Consider the following 19,829-nt stretch of genomic DNA (forward strand, 5'->3'; position numbering starts at 1 on the left):
TTGGTTTATGGACATCCGATACGGGCATTGCCCTTGCGGTTCCGCTAATAGCGTAATTTGGAATTTTCACTCTTAGAGCAAGAGAGGGGTCATGACTAAAATTCCCCTCTATGTGAAGAAAGTGCAATGCCTTATTCTGAATACGTGGTAATGAGTATTAGGGTTATCGAGTTGGGAACATTTTAATAGGCGCATACGACGAAAATGCTAGACCGAAAAAGCCTTCCGTATTCAGTTAGTCTATTACAAGATTTCTTATCATTTCTAATATCATCTAGAAAGATTAGGCACCGCTTTTAACGTCCTGTCTCCTAAATTAAGGCAGGATAAGGGAAGTTTGTAGGAATGTGCAGAAGGCAAAGACGAAGGTGCTAGAACGACAGGAAGAGATGAATAGAGGCATTGACAAGCTGTCTTATTACTGCGTGGGACAGTGGCCAATTGTTAGAAATCCCTATATATCAGAGACTCATATAAAGAAATTTTCAATTAAGTACTATGGATCTTACTAGATTGTAGAAACGACCTCACTGGTCAACGTGAAATTACTGTTCCCCACAAAAACGTCTGTTGTACACGTCTGTCGCATAACGCCATTTAAAGGAATGTTGAAAAGGATACTGCACTTCTCGACAACCAACCAGGGGAAGAAACCTACAATAGGTAATAAGCAGGGACCTACAATTGGTGAGACACATATGGTGCATGATGTGGCACATAGGTCAATCACGTAAGTAAGCTATCTACCGAGTTTGACTGAGGGCAGATTGTGGTGGCCCAGAGGTTAGGGCATAAGCATTTCGGAAACTACACGACTTGGCAGGTGTTGGAGGAGCTCTGTGATGAATATTTACAGCAGGTGGTGGGCCCAGGGAGAGACCACGTGCAGACGTTGTTGTGTTGGGCGGCCACCCCTCATACAGATGTCGGACATCATAAGCTGGGCAGACAGGTAAAACAGGACAGGTGGCGAACTCTGGCGGAACTGACATAAGTCTTTAATGCTGGGCAGATTGCAAGCATGTCTGAACACGCAGTGCATTGAACACTCCTAACAATGGGCCTCTGCAGCTCATGACCCACGCTCGTGCCAACTACGGCTGAAATGGAAATGCTACCATCAGCACTGACCGTTAGTGCAGTGGCACAGCTATACGTGATCTGATGAATAGCGATAACTTCATCATGCCGATGGAACGGTGCGAATCCTTCGTCTTCCAGTAGAACAGCTCCTTGACACCTGTACTGCAGGAGGAGACGAGCTCGCAGCGGCTATATTTTTCTCTGGGGAACATTCACATCAGCATCCATGGGTACAGTAGAGCTCGTAAAAGACACCATGATGACCAAAAAGTACACTGGCTGCAGGCAAGGTACACCACTTCATGGCGATCACGGTTCCTGATGGCAGTGGCGTTTTTCAACAAGATAATGTGCCCTTGTTACAGGGCCACTAGTGTGAGGGAGTGGTTCTAGAAGCACCGTAGCGCGTTACAGTTGATGTGCTAGACCTAGGGAAGAATAGTTACAGTTACTGCAGGCCACTGCCCTATCCCAAGGACAGTCAGCCTTCGTGTACTAACGCTAAGGCACAGAGTTTAAGGCCAGAAATTGAAAATGCGAGCAGGTTTTGCAGGCTACTGAGTCACCCCATCTCCACCATGCAGAATCAACGTTGTACACGCCAAAGAAGAAACCTGACAAAAAACAACAGATCTGCCACAACCACACAGGCCAATCTCAAGAGTCATCAACCGACCCTCAACAATCTCAGCAATCTCAACATTCTCAGTCCGACCATCAGCCAGCTACTCATTGTCAAACAAATCATTCTGAAGTTTGATGTGAACATTCAACCTGGAATTCTTATCATTAAAAATCTGGACCCCAAGGAAACTACTAAGTCTTTTCACACCTTCATTAAAACAATTCAACCTAGCATAATTTGTGACTGACACGAGTTTTAGAAGGAACCACGTCAGACTCAGCACTTACCAAACTGACTTCGAAATGAAACTCAAGAAAACAACTGGCACCAGACTGGAAGCGACAATCAACTCAACGAACTCACGCAGTAAACCGCAACCTGACTGGAAACCACGTGGACCCTTCCGAAGTGGCGTCACTACTAGTGTCGATCACGACGTCACCAGTCAGGAAGTCGAAGAGGAACTAAAGATGCGGGGACACCCATTCAAAAAAAGCAGCCCGCATCTACTCACGACTCACCAAACGACCCAGCAAAAAATTACGTGTCATCTATGATTACAAGGAAACCATAGAGAAACTGCTTTCATAGCATTTCAGGATGCATAAGTTTCAACCATCCAATCCACTACCTGCGCAACCCAAACAATTCAAAGAATGTAACACTTTTCAGCACAGCTTTGAAAAATGTCGCAACGAATCCAAATGTGGGAAATGCAGTGGATCTCAGCTGATTTTCAGTGCAAATTTTATTGTAAAAACCTGAGTGCAGCAATTGCAATGATACTCACTTCGCTAACGATCCAAATTGCTCAAAATGGCAGGACCAATCCATCTCCACTGACAGAACAGATAAGTTCAAGTGCACTGATGAACCACCTTACCCTGTACTGAATGTTCACAAACTGAACACTTTCTGCGTGCATTCACCACTCAACATTTTTCCGGAACGTAGATCCCTCATTACTGAAACGATAGAAACGATTTCCAGAAAGTTTCTGCGAAAGTACAAAGATCAAAAAAAGTTTTGCATCACACCAGTTTCTAGAATTCCTGAAGAGAGACGCTGACTGTGGATACTGTATCACAGGCACAGTCCCTTTGACTGTTCTGAGATGTCACTAAACCAGCCCAAAGACGTAAACAACCATGCATTTTCAGCGCCTGGTAGTCCTGTCATTCCACCAGGAAGGAGGTACACGGTTCGTGTTGTCTGTAGTTTAGCCATAACTAGACGGTCAATACCGCGGTTCGATTGCGTCCGCATAATTACAGGAAGGACTCTCAACAAGGGAAGTGTCCTGGCGTCTCGGAGTGAGTCAAAGTGATGTTCGGACATTGAGGAGATACAGAGAGACAGGAACTGTCCATGACATGCCTCGTTGAGGCCGCCCACGGGCTACTACTGCAGTGGATGGCCGTTACCTACGGATTATGGCTCGGAGGAACCCTGACAGCAACGCCACCATGTTGAATAATGGTTTTAGTGCAGCCACAGGACAACGTGTTATGACTCAAACTCTGCGCAATAGACTGCATGATGCGCAACTTCACTCCCGACGTCCATGGGAAGGGCCATTTTTGCAACCACGATACCATGCAGCGTGGTACAAATGGTCCCAACAATATACCAAATGGATTGCTCAGGATTGGCATCACGTTCTCTTCACCGATGAGTGCCGTATATGCTTTCAATCAGACAATTGTCGGAGACGTGTTTGGGCGCACACTGCCCAGCGAGTGCCGCAAGGTGGAGGATCCCTACTGTTTTGGAGCGGCATTCTGTGCGGCCGACGTACGCCGCTGGTGCACATGGAAGGCGCCGTAACGGCTGTACGGTACGTGAATTCCATCCTCCGACCGACAGTGTAACCATATCGGCAGGATATTGACTAGCATACGTCTTCACGGACAACAATTCGAAACCCCATCGTGCCCGTCTTGTGAATGATTTCCTTCAGGATAACGTCACTCGACTAGAGTGGCCAGCATGTTCTCCAGACATGAACATAATCGAACATGACTGGAATAGATTGAAAAGGGCTGTTTATGGACGACGTGACTCAGCAAACACTCGGAGGGATCTGCGCCGAATCGCGGTTGAGGTGTGGAACAATCTAGACCAACAGTGCCTTGATGAACTTGTGGATAGTATGCCACGACGAATACAGGCATGCATCAATGCAAGAGGTCGTGCTACTGAGTATTAGAGGTACCGATGCATACAGCCGTCTGAACCACCACATCTGAAGGTCTCACTGTATGGTGGTACAACATGCAATGTATGGTTTTAATGAGCAATAAAAAGGGCGGAAATGATGTTTATATTGACCTCTATACCAATTTTCTGTGCAGGTTCCGGAACTCTCGGAACCGAGTTCATGCAAAACTTTTTTTTTATATGTGTGCATGAAAATTAATGCAGTTGTGGAGCAGCATACACATCTACATCTGCAACGGCTCAGACACATCTGCCCAAGTCTACACTCTACAAATTTGGTTACTTTTCACATTCACTTTCAGAAAAGACAGTGATACTATATGCTTTGTCCACGCCAATGGTTTCTGTGCTAAAGATGAGCTCTTAGAAAAATTGATTCTGGAAGAAAACATTACATTTATTGGAATTACTGAAACCAAATGCATTAGCAAAGACATAAGTCTTCTGAATTACGTATGCCACGAGTTAAACAACCCCAAACCAGGCAGAGGAAGATGTTCACAAGGAAGAGTCATCTTATTTCATACAAAACAACTGGCAGCCATAAGACTTGATTTACGGAAAATACTGAACACTTAACAATCTACTGTCGTAAAAAGTACGAAAACATAGGAAACCAATCTTCTTCGCAACTGTATGTGTACCCTCCTCTAGGATCTACAAATATACCTCGGATTACATTTCTATACATGGCCCAGAAATCATCACAGGAGAGCTTAATGATAGATCCACTGTTGTTGGCGAAGGAAACAACAAAAACGGTGATTTCCCCATTGCACCTCTAAACAACAGTGTAATCCACTTCGATAATAGTTCAACTACTTTCGTCAATTACGCTGGAACGTCCACAGTAGATCACATTATTTGCGCAAGGCAAATGGCTAGCCACTGAAATGACGTTGAAACAGGTGATAGCATTACCAGATAACACCTCTTCATCATCAAAAAACAACATCTATTACCCACGTCAAAAAAAAAAAAAAAAAAAAAAGTTCAAATGTGTGTGAAATCTTATGGGACTTAACTGCGAAGGTCATCAGTCCCTAAGCTTACACACTACTTAACCTAAATTATCCAAAGGACAAACACACACACCCATGCCCGAGGGAGGACTCGAACCTCCGCCGGGACCAGCCGCACAGTCCATGACTGTAGCGCCCTACACCGCTCGGCTAATCCCGCGCGGTGACCACAACCACAAACGAAGATTCACACGAGAAAAAACCCAGAGGAAGACGTGCAAAATCTTTTGAAGAAAGCTCTCAACGATCAAAACGAAGAATAGTGCAACCAATTATTACTGAGTCAACCCCAGAGCTTTTGTGTACTGCTGCTCAAAGCAGCCTTAATAAGAGTGGAAAAAGAACAGCTGCACAAGTTGTAAACTTAGCCCTAATAACAAGCCCTCGCGGATACAAACGCATGAAACACATTCACGAAAGGCCGGCGAAGTGGCCGTGCGGTTAAAGGCGCTGCAGTCTGGAACCGCAAGACCGCTACGGTCGCAGGTTCGAATCCTGCCTCGGGCATGGATGTTTGTGATGTCCTTAGGTTAGTTAGGTTTAACTAGGTCTAAGTTCTAGGGGACTAATGACATCAGCAGTTGAGTCCCATAGTGCTCAGAGCCATTTGAACCATTTTTGAACATTCACGAAAAGCCATCGTATTCGGTTATGAAGCCTTATTCACCCGAAGAAGCTTTAGCGCTCATTATTGACTCTGACATGGGAAAAGAAGATTATATTCATTGGCAAAAAGAGGCAAATCTCGAGGCGCGAACATTTACCCATCTTATAATGTCATAGCACAAACAAGGAAGCAATGTTACCCGAGTAAAATTACAATTACGGAGACCCAAGTGGAAATTGCAGTTCAAAGTATTTTGGGTCAAACAGTCAAAAGTCTTGCTCATGTATAGCAGGATGTACTTTTGTTACACCACGATCACACTTCAAACTCAGAGATTTAATTCATCTACAAGTGGGGCCTTGATTGTAGTCGTGGACATTCCATTTACAAACAATGTGTTGCCAACAACTCACTCTATGGAGATACAAACATAATTCTATGTACTATAGTTCCATTGCAAGTGTCAGAGGTCATAACGAATGGTAAACAGATTTTCTGACAATACCCGAGCCCTTCTTCGTCGATATATAATAGCATCATTCGCCTGCAGATTGAATAGGAGAGAAAGGAATCAGCAAAACTTCATTACGAAGCAACTGAGGAACAAATATCAAGTTTGAAGCCTACTGAGGCGAACCTTGGGGATAAATCATACACATCTAAACATCGTGCTGTATGTACAGTGATGGACGGAAAAACGTGTAATGTGCTCACAGACATTTCGTCAACACAAGCGTGTAATGTGTGCAAGGCAACACCCAAAGAAAACAATATTCTACGACTAGTTCTTGTAAATTCGGGGTATCTGTTTTACACTCATACCTTAGATGTTACGAGTACTTGTTACATTTATCATATAAATTGGAACTGAAGCAGTGGCAAGGAAGAGATAAAGAAGCCAAAGAAAATATGAAAAGAAGAAAAGAAGAAATAACCACTAAATTCTATCGTGAAATGGGATTAGTGGTAGAGCAGTCCATGCAAGGAGGAGGTAACTCCAATAACGGGAATACTGCAAGAAAATTTTTTGCAGAGCCCGAAATTATACAAAGATTTGCGAACATCCTAAGCGTTTTGTCTTGGGGATTTAATGTTAATTACAGTAATTTTAAAAATTATTGCTTTGAATCAGCAAAAATCTGTTTAGCAACTTACAAGTGGTACAAAATGAGTGCATCTGTGCAAAACCTACTAATACATAAAACGGATATTGTCCACTGGATGCTAATAGCTTCAGGTCCTATCATTGCGTCCAAGAGGAGGAGACACATTTAAAAAAGAAAACCCTTTCCTAAAGAGGTAATGTTAATGTTAGAAGAACCTGTTGTGAAAATGCTTGAAGATAATGGTGACGAAGAAACAATGGATGATGATGATGATGATGACGATGATGATGACGACGACGACGACGGAACAATGGATGATTATGATGAGGGATACTAACTCTCTTACTGTCTTAAACTTTGAGTAAAATATACTAATTTGATTTTCATTCTACTTTTTCATTTTTAGTTACCTATAAATCACCTTTTAGGTTGGTAGGTACTTTCAGAATCTTGTCAAGCCTGAATACACATCAACCCTAAGGTCAGAAGCCTTTCTAAGTATACATGCACATATTATTTAACATATTTGAATTTAAAGTGGTCGTTTTGCCGTGTGTGCGGCGTTTGACTTGCGCTGCAGGAGCCGTCATCCCCTCTGGGACGCACCGTAACAGTGGAAATTCACGAGGAGCAGGGGGTAATGTCGCCCCTACATCGCTTAAAGCTGGAGATTGACTGACAGTAGACTGCGAAGATACTATGTCTGCTAACGTTAAAGGAAGACGTTTTTGATAAGACTACGTCAGATCAGTAGCACGGCGCCAACAATCAGATCTGAGATGGCAGCATTCGTTACACAGAAAACGTGTTCCTTCTTGCCCTGCATACGTAACATGGATTCGATAATTACAAACAGTTAAGTGGGAAGGAATATTTTCTAACGCACGTTTCCACAGTCCGGATACCATTATAACACTGGAAGCGATGTTGTGCTGACCAGCGTTCCCATCGGATATGCCGGATTACTCCAAACGGAAGCAACGCTGTTTTGAGAAATGAATCGTCCACTTCAGGAGGAAGGCTATAAGTTCTAACGGGAGTATACTCGAGTGGCGCATTTTCAAGGATGACTTGAGTAACGGAACCATTGCGATGTGTAAAGAACACTTTAGAAACAACCCGAGAGAGAAACCATTCTGCTTGAACGGGATCATAAAACTTCACAAAGTAAGCTGGCGTAACAGGGATAACATCGGCCAATCAATCGTGAAATTGTAAGGAACCAGGTTAAACACGACGCGCACTCTTGTCAAAACTGAAACGAACATTAGCTCGACCAGGAACAAATTTAGGAGGCTCGACAGACACCATGGCGCGGGCAGAAAACATCGCCACCAAGAGGAAAGCGACAACAAACTGCGCTACGCAACTACGATGTGACTCCGGCGGATACACAAACAAGACTGAGTAGCTTCGACACAAGCGGCGCTGCGGCACAGGCGGAAGTTAACTACGACCTGGTCGCTCAATGCGCCACTATCTTCTCCCCCTAGACCACGAGCTGCGGGCAGTTTTAATCACTGTTTGCTGCGTCATGAGCGGATTGTCAGTGATTCTCTTTATTTAAATGTGTTGCATAATTACTTCCTCACGTTATTTTATTTTCTTTCGTTGATGGGTGGCTGTAATGGCTCTTAGCAAGTGGTCTGATTTAATGCAGCTCTCAAAGGCAGTCCATCTTATAAAAACTGTGCTGTGTCTTAAAGATGATCAGTGATAATCAGTACTGCAACCAGTTTCAACTGTAGTTCCCTACACACAGATGACCAGGCACTGAATGAAATTGTCGGTTAACGTGCGACACCCATCTGCAAAGATTCTGATACACAACTGGTAACAGCTCTGTTGATATATTTTGCTTAATACGGCACTTTAGAGTGACATTAACAATGTAATTATTTTCCTTCAAGCGACCTGCAGAAATATAGACAAAATATCACGATAATTGCGTTTTATACTTGATATCTAGTTACGAGTTGTTCAGCCACCACGAAGAATAACTTTTCAGAAGAAAGACATTTTGTTGCTATTGACTGACATGGCACAGTTAACCTTGGTACAGAAGTTCTGCAGTTTTCATAAATAAAATGCTTTCGGCGAGTATCAGTGACCTTCAACAGTCATCCATGAACTTCCAATTGGAGCATCAGCTCAGGAATTTCGCTGACTTTTCGTGTACTTGTGAAAATTGTCTATATGTGTCGAGAGTTAGCGTGGCGCGCAAGACGTGTTCAGTGGAGCTGTGTTAAGAGTTTGGCGACAGGTTGTAGGGTCTGGAGGTGAGGGAAGCTGACCTCGATTGTCTCGTGTGCAGTTATCTTCGGTGAGATGTAGTGGTGCATTTTGCGCGAAAAGTATTGCAGCAGATATTTTGGCTGGCCTCCATAACTAGTTTCCTGATTCCAGTAGCCCTCTTCGAGAACGTTTACGTACCATTTAATATGCGTCTGAGACTCAAACATTCTCTGAGTGGTTTTCCACTAGGTGACCACGTGGATGAGAGTATCCATTCGATTTTTTTCGGCACAATTTTTATCTAGTAAAACGTACCTCATTCATATGGAAAAGAGAGCAACCTCTCACTTGCAGACGATATCTTTTGTCATGATGTTCTGTGAAAAGTTTTTCCACATGTATACTCCGCAGTCCACCTTGACGTGCGTGGTGGGGACTATTTTGTGTGCCGCTGTCACTTCCCACTATTCCTGGTCCAGCCACGAATGGTTCGAGCTTAGATCGATAGCTGGAAAGTCACCGATTGGACGCGAGTCGTTGCAATTTTGTATTCACGGTTCTTTCGCGGGGTACACGTAAGACAAAGTAATTTGTTGGCTGTTCTAGGAATGTACGCTCTCTTTAACAGCAAGTCACAGCGAGGTGGAGGATGGCTTCCTTGCATTGTCTGGCACTGGAGTTCGTTAGTCAGCTCCTGACGCTTTTATTCGGTACAGTTGGGAATCACATATATTTCCAATTTGTTTCACGTTTGACATTATCTCATGTGATTGTCCAGAACAACTAACATAAATAAATCATGGGAGTAGATTTTCTTATTGTTTTCCACTGCTGATTTATGCGAGAGGCTGAATAATTTACTCGTTTTCTTGGTAACATGACTTACTTCCAACTATGCGTTTTCGTTGCCGGTTGTCGAGTCCCTTAAGTTCTCACATCTTTATGAGCTGGTTAAATAATTTCGCCAACATGGGTGATTTTTCTGGAATTATGGCAACAACTCATCACTATCCAGTAACCTTTGAAAGACTGATTTAATGTTTTTGTGGGCTCCTCGTTATATTACATCCTTTCTCAGTAGTAAAGCGATGTGTATATTTCTTGTTATTTTGAGCCTCCTTATGGTAACTTCGGCGATTTACAACCAAGTGAAGCCTAATTTACTTGTATGATTATCCTGTGAAGTCAGTCGATGCCTGTGGAAACAGTTAACAATGCATCAATGCTTCCACTTTTCTTTGAGCTGGTAGACCAAGTAATAGAGAAATTATTATTGTCATTATTACTATTATTATTATATTATTACAGTCAGATGCAGAACATAATTTTCTCATTTCTGAATGCTTATGATCATCACATATTGAAATGGATATTATTCTCGTAGTTAGATGTATGTACGAGGGCTGTCCAGAAAGTAAGTTACGATTGTTCGCGAAATGAAAATCACAGTGAAAATCAGAAATGTTTCATTTGTAACAGTTAGCTACACCTTTCAGCTACTTCTCTACGTAGTTGCCGTTCTGACTCAGACATTCGTCGTAGTGTTGTACCAACTTTCCAATACCCTTATCATAGAAGGCAGCCGCCAATGCTTTCCGCCAATTCTCTACGCTGGCCTAAAGCTCGTTGTCTGTGCCAAAATGTTGTCTTCATAGCCAGCGGTTCGTTTGAGCAGAGGTGAAACTCAGTGGGAGACAATTACGGGTTGTATTGCGGGTAACCAAACATTTCAAATTGGAACGATGCAGGAACATCTTCATTGCCCCTGCAGAATGAGGCTGAGAATTGTCTTGAAGAAGAAACCGCACGACAGTTATGCAATGTTGGTTGCATAGCTTCAGGGGAAAATTCTCACCAGGTGCTCGTACTTGGCGGGAGACACTATTTTCTATAATATCTTTACGCACTCACTAAGAGCTCAGGAATGAAAAGAGCGACATAATTCTGCCTAGAGTCATACTAGAGACACTGCCCAACACATCTTTGCAAAGCTTTATCTGATTTTCATAGTCGTTTCCATTTCGCGACCGATCGTAACTTACTTTCTCGACAGCCCTTGTATTTTCAGATATATTTATTTTGTAAACAACCCCGCCTTTTCTTGCTGCACTGTAAGGCGGTTATAAGAGGGTAAGTCTATTATTATCCGCAAAGTAGTTATATAATTTTATTGTATTCAAATAGGAAACTTACAAGAACATCATTTTTCGACGTAGCCTTCTTGCGTTTCAACGCACTTGGTCTATCGTTGTACAAGATTCCTGATGCCCTCATAAAAGAATATTCCCGGTTGAGCTGCGAGCCAGGAATGCACTGCTTCTTTCACTGCTTCGTCCGAGGCAAATCGACGGCCCCTTAATGAATGTTTGAGTTGACCAAACAAGTGATAGTCCGAAGGGGCAGAATCGGCACTATGTGGAGGATGGTCCAGTACTTCAAATTTGACTTTCTGGAGCGTTTCAGCAGTGTGGGTAGCAGTATGCGGACGGGCATTGTCGTGCAACAACACAACAGTTTTGACAGCAATTCTCGGCGGTTGCTTCGAATTGCGGGCTTTAGCCTGGCGGTAAACATCTCACTATAACGTAACTTTTTATTGTTATGCCCCTTTCCATATATAATGTTCCAGTACTGAACGTTGGGCGTGCCAAAAAACCGTAAGCATTAGTGTTCCTAGGAACTGTGGGGTCTTGAACTTATTCTTGCATGACGAATTTGGATGTTTCCACCCCACACTCTGCCGTTTACTCTCCGGCTCGTAATGATGGATCCATGTTTCGCCACCAGTAATGTCCTGACTAAGAACTTGTCCCCTTCTTCACCATAGCGATCCAAATGTTTTTTGCAGATGTCCAAGCACGTTTGTTTATGCAACTGCATGAATTGTTTTGCGACCCATCTTGCACAAACTTTATGAAACCCAAGTCCGTCGTCATTGATTTCGTAGGCAGAATCGTGACTAATTTGCAGACGATGTGTCACTTCGTCAATAGTTAATCGTCTGTCCAAGAGAATCATTTCACTTCAACGCTCAATGGTTTCTTAATTTGTGGCGGTAAACGGTCGTCCGGCTCCTTCACCGTACGTAGTACCCGTGCTACCATTTCGGAATTTTTCAGTCCATTCGTAGACACTTCGTTGTGACAAAACACTGTTCGTGAATTGTACCGGAAGTCTTCGATGAATTTCGGCCCCTGATACGACTTTCGACCACAAAAATCGGTTCACTGAACGCTGCTCTTCTTTGGTGCAAATACACAGCGGAGCAGCCATGATTAACAGCATGTCACCGATAATGAAACTAACCTAGCAGCTTGAAAACTGCAAAGATACAACAACGAATAAACAAAGCATGCCTCATCAACGTAAAACGACAATACTGCCAAAATAAACAAAAAATTATCTAAATTGTGGGTAATAAATGACTTACCCTCGTATTTACAAAACAAATGTCTCTGTCCCTTTTGTGAAGGATGGCCCCTTAGACGAACTTGTTATTATCATGTATAGTCACTGGTCTAATACTGTAACACAAATATTTGTTTTGCACCGATTGTTCCACAAGTATTTACCTATTTACACCAAAGCATGATTTAGTAACTTTCCAGAGATGAAGCTTTAAGTTCACGTGTTTAGTCACCTGTATGTTTATCAGACTAACTTAGTAAAATTAACATATTGCTTTCTCTGGGCAACAAGCGTGAGTATTAATTCAGCTGGTAAGATACTCAATATTTTTAGATGCTTGTCACTGAGCAATTCCTGTCACGATTGTCTAACTAATAATTCAGGCAGTAGATTTATTTACAGATGTTTAAAAGAACCACCAGTATTAATAGAGCTTTTAAATTCAGTTATTACTTTATTTACACGCTTGCCACGTAACAACCCTTGTCAAGATTGTCTAACTAATAAATCTGTTACTGGGTTCATATGAATATATCTCTGTGCGTTGCAGTCTTATTATGCAAAAACAAATTCTGGCTGCTCCGCCAATCAGTTAACGACAAATAGCCTGTACACAAAAATGGGTACTGTCGTGCTCTTCTGTACGTCCATAATGCCGTAAGCAGTTTTGTTTGTATCGTGATCTTTTTCTGAACTCAGCCACTCGCAGTTTATTAAATAATTGACCATTAGTATCGAATACTCAAGGAAGGTTGAATATTGCATTTACTAAAATGATTTGCAGAAATATGGCTAATGGGTCGTCTTTCACTAACAAATACATTGTGAAGTTAAGAGGATCTACATGACACATTTTTGGTATAATTCTGAATTTGCTTTCATTACATTGATGGCTAACTTTTTTTATTCGGGACTGGGAAAAGTCTGTAGTGACTGTAGGTATTAAAATGGCTGTCGCTTGTAAACAAATGGCCGCCTACGATCGCCACGTCTGTTTCAGACCAATTCATACTCCATGCTTTAATTTCCACTTTCTTATTCTTTACGAATATGCACTACAGATATAGTTCTAATCGTCCAAGTATTGTTTCACAGTCTACACGTGCGTAACTCTCTGTTGCCAGCGTTTACGCATTATGTCAGCGAGCACAGGTGACTAGGAGGGCGGAATAAGCTTCCCGCAACCGAACCTGTGCACACAGCCTCTGCGTCTTCTGGGTAACAAGGTTGGTGTCTTTCAGACAAACAATAACGGCATCCACGTGCCTTTAAATTTAATACATAAGAAACGTTTGTACATGGCAGGACATTAAAACTAGAACAACATGAACACGAAGGTGCCATGCAACAAATCATCAATTGCAATGAAGAGTACTTGTACTACGTGATTGGTTATGCAAATGATTATCACTGCAGCACAACCACACAGAGTAGGTATAAGTAACGCCATCTACATTTTGTATACAAGGAATGGTTACGCAGCAGGTTTCTTATTCGTAAGAAGCACTTGAATCTTGGATGCTGTAAGTCGTATAAGAAGGAGGATTGTCTACCAACACTTTTTGGAATTAGACTGCAGCAGTATCGTGACCTATCGGGTCTGCAGTTTATCTTTCCACAATCTTGTTTGACCATTGATTGGCATTCCACGATTGCCACATAAATATCAAATTGACAGGTTCAGGAGGTCTCTACTCAGCACCACACAAGGTTTCAATGGCTCCACACGACTGGAGTCCAAGTGGACTCGCTCGGCCCTACAGCATCGTACAGTAACATCACTTACCTTGAGTCAGGAAATGGGCTTGTTTGCAGCAAGGCCAGTATGTATATGCGACCAAATCTGGAGTATCATGGGATTGCAGCATAGTAAGCAGCACAGAGAGCTACGCCAGCAGAAGTATAACAACAATGGACACAAGAGTTGTACCACGGCAGCTTTTCAGACGAGTCTCTCTCCTACATTTAGTGTAACGAGAGACGTATCCGTGTATGGAAGGCTCCGAAGTCAACATAATATCGTAATATACACACAGCGCGTGGCGTGTTGGTGGAGGATGTGACTGGGCTTACTACTCAATCACTTCTGGTTTGCATAGTGAAAAAGAACAATAGTTATGTATCTGCTCAGGCCAGTGGCACCATGATATCGTATCTAAAAAAGACACTACAAAGTCGCAGGCTGCTAAATCTGTCATGACCTTCCTTGATGCTCTTGATATTCAACACTTCCCTAGTTCAGCATGTCCTGCGGATGCATCATCCAGTGAAATTATCTGGTAAGAAGTTATTGGCAGACTGGCATGCCATTATCACTAACCACTATGGTAATGGAGTCCATGACAGAGTAGAAGCACAATAACATACCCATACCTGTGATGCACCTCCATTACGACTCAATACCATGCGCGTCTAGGGCCATTGTTGCCGTCAGAGGTGGAAACTCGGTGTTCTAAACGTCACACTTTCGATGTCTGACGATTTCTCAATATTTCGTGTAGTAAAGTTAATGTCAGTACCCAACATTACTTGACACAAGATGGCTGAGGGTGGCAGGAGAGAGGAGGCCGCCTAGGCGTCTTTGGCAAGAAGCTCTGGGTGGCCTGGGCTGACACAGCAAAAATCGCCACCCACGCCTTACCCCACATATACGGCTCACCGCCTCCATCAGAGCCGAACACCGCTGAGACAGCAAAAGGAAAGAAGCCAGGCTGTAGTTATGCTGACTGAGGTTACTACACCTCCTGGTCCAACACCTGACTATTCTGTGACCTAAGTGATAAAATACACTGGCTCAAATACCGTTCGTGGGTAAAACCTCCATTAATGCTGCACATTTTAGCCAGGCAGTAGGAGCCACTGCCAGAAGATTTCGAAAAATGCTCCATGTCACTCACTGTCCTGATATGGTTCATCTAGCTGCCAGTTCTAGATGTGGCTCCACTGGCTGTTACCGGCCTGATGTTGCAGAGAGTCGAACTGGTGCCTTCAACCAGGGACCACTCACTGACTGACTGCTGCTGACTCCACAACACCCAGCTGGTAGTCCAGTCAACGCACCTTGGCATGACCAGCTGACGAGTCATTGCATCCCTGCTATATGCACACTGGGCTGCTGTCTTGTGCAGGCACACTAGTTCTGCAGGCTGCTGTTGTGCCGCCCCCACACATGGCTACCTCAGTGCACTGACAGCATTGTGCCTGCACCTCCTCCCTCCATGGGAGTCTGAAACTAGGCTGGCAGCCAAACTTTGCACTTCTCCACCTGCTCAAGTACTGACTCCATGGCACCTCACCTCGGCCTACCACTGCTGTAAACTGGTTGGTTTGTGAAGGCTGATTGCTGAGTTGGCAGAACTCTGGGCTGACGTCTGACACTCGCTGCCAATGGTAACAACACAACTGGTATAACCAATAGAGTAAATAAATTAATCTTTTTTCACACTTCTCTGGCGTATTAACTGGCGTCCACTTGGCTCCAACTCTTTTGCTGTCTAAACGACACTCACCATCAGTAGTGGGGTACCTAAGTACAAGCGCCATTCTGATATCATTCTGCAACTTGTATGTCTTCAATTGAGAAATTTAATTGTTTCTCTGCCATAGTGTATACATACTAATGCACTATAAACAGAAGTAAATTATTTACTGTGCTTTGTGTTACCTAGTTTTTAATGTTCTGCAGTATATTTTTCATACTTAAAATATAGTCACGATACAATGAGTTTCTAACATCTGATACGACTCGACCTTACTTCCTTCACCAGCTCACTACATTTTTGTGGCTTGTATGTTTCTCTTATACTACCTTTGAGTAGTATTTATTACAAATCTCTTAGCAGGCTTTAAAATGGAAACAATTATTATCAGTGGACATTCAACTGGGTTCAAATCTTCCAACCAGGTAAGCAACGCTCACAGCCACTAAAACAGGGAGTGGGATACCTGATTTAAGCGCCATCCTCGTGCACAACTGCAAGTGGCGTGAAATGTACTGGAGCTGCTATCACAACTGATGACAGAAGTATTTTCTGGCGACCACATAAAGAAGGAACAAATTGTATTTATTCTGTGTTGACAGCCGCAACATACATCGTCATCACTATAGTAGCGTCAGTCCAGAGACTGTTCCTTACCATTGTCGTATTGCATTGGAACGATAAATGGTAAAACGCCTCAACTGGCACTGGAATTTAAGTGTAGCATATAGTATGCCAGAGTTGCACATAGAAGTGAATCAGTTTTGGGACAATACTGGGGAGGACCACTGAGGTGGCAGATGTCCAGCGTGGTGTGCACAGTGTGGGCTGTTAGGTCACCGGGATTCCTGTACATAATCAGCACCGGTCACAGTGTCAGGCTGAAACTTGGTTCCAAGTGGCTTATGATCTGACGCAAGCCTTACAGGTAGTGTTAGACTGTTACGATTGACCATGTATTTTTTTCTTCTAGTATGTATTTATTATTTTCATCTACCGTTATGTATTTTCCTTATTGTATAAAAACCACACATTGGTTGAGCCAGGAACCCAGTCAGTTTGAAAGTAGATCAGTTCTTGTAGCAGTAGGTAGCTCATATGAGAGAAAATAATATGGAAATGAATAAAGCGTTAAGTGATATGAAGAATGATATAATCTTGTCCTTTTGACTGCTCCCGTTTAGATTCAATTATCACGGGACTAATTAATTCTTTCTCTGGCGAGGGAGGAGAGGAAGCGCTGCCATTTGTAGGTAATCTGTCAGCGGCTGCAAGGCCAGGATTGTGGACAGATGAGCAGTTGTTACAAATCAGCAAGTTGCGTTGTCATGAGGTCTTACGAAACTAAGTTTAACAAACTCAACAAGGTTCTGGTACAACATTCTAAGAAACAGGATAGCGTTAGATTTTATCGTGAACAATTGTGTCGTATCACAAAAGGCGAAGGATAACTCTGTCGAAAATTTTGTAGATATAATGTGGAAGATCAATTTTAATATCAGACATAATATTGAGGCAAATGGAATCATTCTATATGGAGCAGTACATAGACCAAAAGAGGTATTCTCATGAGGACTGCACATAATGTAGCAAGGAAGTTGGGTGCCGAATTTCCAAAGGACCTGCGTGATTCTATACTTGTACCTCATTTATTGGAGGAAATAGGTATAGCGATGAAGGTCCTCTACAGGAGGAATGTGTCCTCTACTGATGTCAGCTTCTGTCGCCTTGTACCTTCAGGTCACATTCAAAGGGAGTATGACCAGCCATTGTGTAAGAAATGTGAGAAATTGGAACACCTGGAATGTGACTGTAGAAGTAAGGGGTATAATGGTAAGAGATGAAGTACAAATAACCAACTGATGGCAATGGTAACTTAAAAACCACCAAACGGTACTCCTAGTAATATTTGATACTGCAAGAGACAATGTAGATGCGATGTGTTTCGATTGGCATGTTAGACAGGAACTACGTTTGTGGCGAGTCTAGAGACAATTAGAACCTCCACATTATAGATTATGTGGTGTGGCGATAATTATTTAGAGTCACAAGGATCAGCAATGTTTACTTTCTAGGTAGGAGTGGAAAGATTCAGAGGTTGTGTGTGTGTGTGTGTGTGGGGGGGGGGGGGAGGGGGTGAGTGGATGCGGGGCGGGGGGGGGGCTTTGTATCATGAGCCATACAGGTTATCCCCGCCCTCTCCACATATGGTCAGAAATGGAAGTGTTAGTAATCAGTAGTCACTGAGAATTGCACATGTCTATAGGACCTCATCAGTCGTAAGTGTGGCTAAGATGTCTTAACATAGAAAATGAAATATCGCTTTTCCTGTGATAACAGGTATCTTCAATGCGCGTATGGCTACTGACGAATATCCAGTACCCAATACTGCGAAAAACCTGGAGAACTCGGCATAATATAAATATTGCTCCACATGGATTTAATCAGTAAGTACAGAAGGACCGATCAAAAACTGCTTTTGCAGTTCCTTGGGATCATTCCCAGTATTGGAGAAAACTGGCCAATCATGTTTCGAAGATTTTTGCATGAAGTTTTGAGGAGATTAAAACCACTGCAGTGTGTAGCGTACCTTGATGATATTGTATTTGCTGAGGATATAAAGCAACATGTTCAATGGTTGAAGACAGTTTTTAAAAGGTTAAATTCACCATGCCTCATCCTAAGCATAGAAATGTGCCATTTTGCATTGAAGCAAGTGAATTACTTGGAACATATAATTATCGAGTATGGAGAACATACCTGAGTTTAGTGCGAGCTGTGTGAAGTTTTCCAAGCACTGCATATGACTAAGGTGTTTGAGCCCTTTTCAAGATAAGCAAATTAATATAGTAAGTTCACATTGAGTTTTGCTATTATGCCCTGACCACTCATTAATTAGCTGAATAAGTGTCTGGAGTTCGAATGGACAGCAGAAGGTCAAACCACATTTGAAAAATTAAAAGGGTTGCTACCAATTACTCAGGTAACGGTCCTCTTAGAGGTCTCTGATGGATTTTAACAGTGAATGCAATTGTTAAGCTCTTCTTCGCTCAACAAAACTGTATTGTCAGTCGAGCATACGAGAAGTAGAGGCTAAAACACTAAGAAGAAGAACTGTCATTTCTCAGTCTTTTATATTTATTAGTACATAAGGGAACCACAACCGAATGGGTCCTTTTGACCAAGTGCAGTGGAGTCCAGAGACTATTGACCAAGAACATGATGGCACTGTGGGCTGACCTCCCCTACCGTCCCCTCCCCACGACTCATGTCCCGTCCCTTGCCCAGGAGTGACCTTGAATTTGATAAACACAACTGTGTCAGATGTAATCTGACAATGCTGATGTCAGAGGTATTAGGGCTCGTATCCGCCCGCTGCTACACTACTGACATACCTGTATCTGTCATCGAAACTCAGTTGAAATCGATACCCTGCCGATTTTGAACCAATGTTGGTGTTAGAGGTTACAGCTGTCTCTTCTACATGTCACAATTTGCATATCCCTGAATCACCTAGAGATACATTCACGTATTCTTCTAGTACACTGCACAAGCACAGTAAGTTTGCTTGAACTACTTGCTATTCTTCCATAATTGTATTTTTAATGTTCATTGATGTTCTTTTTGCACGTGGAACACAGTCGTGACACAACGAGTCCGTAACATCTGACGGGATTCAAGTTTCCTTTCTTGACAACCACATTAAGTTGTTTGGCTTGTTTGTTTTTCTAGACATTTACTGAGAAACAGTTATTATTGAAACTCTCATCCACTATTAACTTAAGGAACATCCATTCGCTGACATGATATTCTGTCTTCTATCTTTCTCTACTCTACGGCTTGTTTGTTGACATAACTTTATCTGAGTACCAGTTTCCTCACTTGTTCTTGTACCAATGTATTTGATACTACAAACTATAGTGAAGTACTGTTGACTTGACTTAATGTGAATAGTGGAGGTTTTCATCGAGCTTCTTCATGGAAAATGTATGACACGAATAACTTTCAGGTTTTAATTTTGTGGTCGTGGTTGCCATGATATGA

The sequence above is a fragment of the Schistocerca serialis genome, chromosome 4, assembly GCF_023864345.2.
Source record: "Schistocerca serialis cubense isolate TAMUIC-IGC-003099 chromosome 4, iqSchSeri2.2, whole genome shotgun sequence".
Classification (NCBI taxonomy): domain Eukaryota; kingdom Metazoa; phylum Arthropoda; class Insecta; order Orthoptera; family Acrididae; genus Schistocerca; species Schistocerca serialis.